We start from the raw sequence: 4,615 nt of genomic DNA on the forward strand, positions 1-4,615 counted from the left end.
TAGAAAATCTTCATTCCCTGAAAAATCTAGTTCACTGGAGCCATGTGGAACCTTCTTCTGAAGGCCTGGCTTCTTCTGCCGCTAGTTCATTTGCTGGAGGCTGAATTACTACTAGAAAATCTTCATTCCCTGAAAAATCTAGTTCGCTGGAGCCATGTGGAACCTTCTTCTGAAGGCTGGCTTCTTCTGCCTCTCTGATTCCCTTTCTAAAATTCCATTTGCTGGGCTAATTCCTACTTTTTCTTTTAAAATGAACACAAGTGCTGGCTGGCTGGTAAGCTTGCTCTCCCTGACACCCACACCTACATTGGTGTACTCACCCAAACTGGACGGCTCACTGCAGGCTCTCAAAATACCTGCAGACACTCTTATTATTGTCTCCATCATGCCGTATTGCAACTATTGATTTACTGATTTAACTCTGTTCCCCCATCCCATTACCCGTTTGTAAAGATCAATTTCTTTGAAGTATAATTTACATATGACAAAATGCATCCATTTAAAATGTATAGTTTAATAAGTTTCTGCAAGTATGCATACCCACGTAACTACCATCACTATCAAAAGACAGAATATTTTCACCACCGCAAAAACATGTCCAATCCTCCTACTGCTCCTTGGCTCATCTTTAAAAATAAAACATAACTAGGGCCAGAGAGTTGGCTTGGTAATAAAATGTGACACTTTGCAAGGGAGACCCACATGGGAAGGTTACTGCTTCATGGCTGGAGGCTCCCCTGAGAGGGCACTTTATACCCGTGATCTGGGCAGGCAGAGGCTAGTGTACATCACAGCATCAGGACCTGGTTGAGGGAGCTGTCTCTCTCTTTCTCTCGTAGAAGAACAAATACTGCTGCACCATAGAGCTGGCCCTGGATGATTCTTTCTAACCAAGTAAAATTCTTTTTAAAAACTAAATTTAAAAAATAGGAAGTTTTAAGTTTTAAGATTGTGCTTTTAAATAACTCACAAGAGAGTATAGGACTCACATTTCCAGTAGTATGGTGGACTGAAGACCCCAGCTGATTCTCCTTCTAAAAGCAACCAAGGGTCAACCTCATGGCCTGGTGGTTAAAAAGATCAGATACCACATGGCTGCCCAGTTTGAATCCTGGACCCAGCAGCATGAAAAATCACACCAGGCACATGTGTGAGCATGCCCCAAACCCAACAGCATGGAAAAAGGAAGGAAAAGTGGTTGTAGCATGGAGGGGTGCTTTCTCCTTCTCTCTCTCCCTTTGTCTCTGACTCTCTGTCTCTCTCTGTCATGTGCATATGCCTTCTGGGAAATATTAAAAACAAAAGAACTTTGAAAAGCATGTGCAGCCTACATGTTTTTCAGGACACTATGTCTGGGACTCGAACCGCACAGTTGACCATGTGGGATCCAGCCACCTCAACCTCCACACCACTTGCTGGTCCAAAAATTTTTGATAAAATAAAATAAAAACATCCTTTAATACATTGCTAAGCTTACAAGGAATTAAGAACTCAAAAGCCAAGACCTAAATAAAAGCAGAACCCACAAAGATATGCACTGAAATCAGCTTTCATTTAGAGGTCATTGGCCAAATCAGGTAAATTTAAACTTTGCTTGTTGTGATATTAGTTAATTGTCTACCAAAATTAAATTTGTATTTCTCCTGGATTTTCACTGGTAAGTAGCTGCCCAGCCAAATATTATATTTCTTCTCTTGGTAGTAGGTTACTCAAGAGAAGCCAGATCCCACAGGTCGACTACTGCTTGAATCCCTGGTCTGGCCAGACTGAATCACATAGGCCCATTCAACCACACTCACACAGATACATGTGTGAGTGCCTAAGATCCAATGGGCTAAAGGACTGGAGGAAGGGGATTCAGCATGACCAGACTCTGCATGGTTCTTCTCTCTCTCTCTCTTTCTTATTCATAGATACACACATTCTCTCTCTTTCTCTCTCTCTCTCATACATACATGTGCACACAGGCCTTCTGAAAGAAAGAAAGAAAGAAAGAAAGAAAGAAAGAAAGAAAGAAAGAAAGAAAGAAAGAAAGAAAGAAAGAAAGAAAGAACTGAAAAAAAAAAAACATTACATTTCCCTATCCAACCCCGTTCACAGATATGTGTGGCAATGGAACTATTTGTCAATGACATAATGTAAATGTGATATAATGCATGTCACCTCCAGTCCAAGAGTCTTAAAAACTGGGTGTGTCTTCACCTTTTTCTGTACGGTATGAATCGCCAGCTACATATGGAAGATTCCCAGGCCCCAGAGGATGGTGGAGCAGCCAGTGGAAGTTGCCTAGCTTACTATATTGAAGGTCCCTGACTTACCATATGGAGAAAAGCATACTCTCATCAGAAACACCAAAGTTGGATTGCTGTATGATTGAAAAATAACTTTTGATTGTGTTAAGCTACGAAAATTTGGGGCTGTATTTGTTATGGTGTTAGTGTTACTCCAACCAGTATAGGATTTATTACCTTAAAGCACACAGGGAGCAATATAGAAACGAAGCCTGGGGTGGCTTAAGGGAGAGAATCTATAGGAAATCCCCACTGCATAAAACTGGGAACCCAGAAGTCAACAGATGGCATGTTGGCTAAGGCACTGGGTCTTACATGGCCAACCTCAGTCCCAGACCTGGCAGCTTTCTTTCTCTCTCTCTCATGAATGCATAGGCCCTGTAGCAAACTTAAAAATAATAATAATGATCGGCATCAGCAGTTATTGTAATGGCTATGTCACTGGACTCCCATGTAGTTGACCGTGGTTTAAGTCCCGGACCCGGTGGTTTAAACTCATGACCAGTGCGTGTGCGTGCATGACCAAGATCCCGAGAGGAGAATAGAGGAGAAGAGATTGCGGGTGTCCATCCCCCGTGGGGGATGATTTCTCGCTTTCTGTCTCTCTGTCTCTCTATGTCTGTCTGGTGAGCACACATGCCCTATAGCAAAAACCTCTCCAAATAATATTAATAATAATGATAAATAAAATTTTTAAAATAATTCTTAAAAAAAAAAACTGGAATGCAAAACATTTCCTAAACATGAGGGTGAACTGGTAACACTATGCCCTCCATAACAATATAAGGAAAACTGGCTATTATGAAACATAGTGCTGAATAGAAGCACAGAGGGGCAGTCATTTCCCCCTTACAATTTACTATCACAGCCCACCTATCCATAGGTTTACAGCCTGCATTTACATTGAGCAATCTGAAAAACATCAAATTAGTGTGTACTTTAAAGTGGCTTCCAGATTGTTGGTTCACATCCTAGAAACCTCCCTCAGCGTGTCAAGTATTCATGTGCCCATCATCCAGGCTGACTGAAGATGGGAGTAGATTGCAGGGTCCAGACCTTGTCTGGGATTCTAGATCTTTGTGTGTCTCTCTCTGTATCTCTCAGCCATGAAATAAATCAATAAATAAACATTTAAAAATAATAATAATAAAAAGTAGTTTCTAGTTGGTAGCACTCCCCAAAACAAATGCAAATTATCGCTAGAGAAAATTCCCTTAGTTCCAGGAAAAATGAACCCACAGTCAAAAATCACAAAACTTGGGCCAGTGGCGAGGGCCTGAGGTACACCGCATCAGTGAGGGACTCTCCCATGGCCACCAGCTTGTTTCTTTCCTGGGCACCATTCTTGCCATTAGCCCAACTCCATGCACCAGGAGCGCGGCACTGATTCTTCTTGGGCTTTAGGTGCTACTCTGAGCAGTGTCATCCTTCATACCAGAAAGCTGGCAAAACCAAAGGGGGAAAAAAAGTGAATAAAGTGGGCGAGGTGCTTGAAGAGGAGGAAGAGGAATACATGGTGGAAAACGTTCTCGACCGTTGAGTGGTAAAGGGCAAAGTGGAGTACCTCCTAAAGTGGAAGGGCTTCTCAGATGAGGAAACTAGTTCCAGGAAAAATGAACCCACAGTCAAAAATCACAAAACTTGGGCCAGTGGCGAGGGCCTGAGGTACACCGCATCAGTGAGGGACTCTCCCATGGCCACCAGCTTGTTTCTTTCCTGGGCACCATTCTTGCCATTAGCCCAACTCCATGCACCAGGAGCGCGGCACTGATTCTTCTTGGGCTTTAGGTGCTACTCTGAGCAGTGTCATCCTTCATACCAGAAAGCTGGCAAAACCAAAGGGGGAAAAAAAGTGAATAAAGTGGGCGAGGTGCTTGAAGAGGAGGAAGAGGAATACATGGTGGAAAACGTTCTCGACCGTTGAGTGGTAAAGGGCAAAGTGGAGTACCTCCTAAAGTGGAAGGGCTTCTCAGATGAGGAAACACGTGGGAACCAGAGGAGAACCTGGATTGCCTGGATCTCCTGCTGAGTGTCTGCAGTCACAAACAGCACATGACACAGATAAAACAGAGGGAGGCAAGGGCAAAGCTGATTCCGATTCTGAAGATAAGGGAAAGGAGAGCAAACCAAAGAAGAAAAAAGAGTCAGAAAAGCCACAAAGCTTTGACCGGGGTTTGGAGCCAGAGTGGATTATTGGAGCTACAGACTCCAGAGGAACTCCAGAGGAGAGCTCGTGTTCTTCATGAAATGGAAAAACTCTGATGAGTCTGACCTGGCCCCTGCCAAGGAAGCCAATGTCAAGTGCCCACAGGTTGCCATAGCCA

The 4,615-nt window shown here is 43.3% G+C and overlaps 1 protein-coding gene and 1 pseudogene across 1 annotated transcript in view; one reads left to right on the forward strand and one right to left on the reverse strand.

Annotated features, from left to right (window-relative positions):
• Nucleotides 1-4,615, reverse strand: part of RGL1 (ral guanine nucleotide dissociation stimulator like 1) — a 370,662-nt gene that overhangs the window by 216,516 nt on the left and 149,531 nt on the right.
• The window catches only part of LOC102485247 (chromobox protein homolog 1-like), a 42,341-nt pseudogene that overhangs the window by 31,685 nt on the left and 6,041 nt on the right, over nt 1-4,615 (forward strand).

The sequence above is a fragment of the Tupaia chinensis genome, unplaced genomic scaffold, assembly GCF_000334495.1.
Source record: "Tupaia chinensis unplaced genomic scaffold, TupChi_1.0 Scaffold000112_1, whole genome shotgun sequence".
NCBI classification, from domain to species: domain Eukaryota; kingdom Metazoa; phylum Chordata; class Mammalia; order Scandentia; family Tupaiidae; genus Tupaia; species Tupaia belangeri.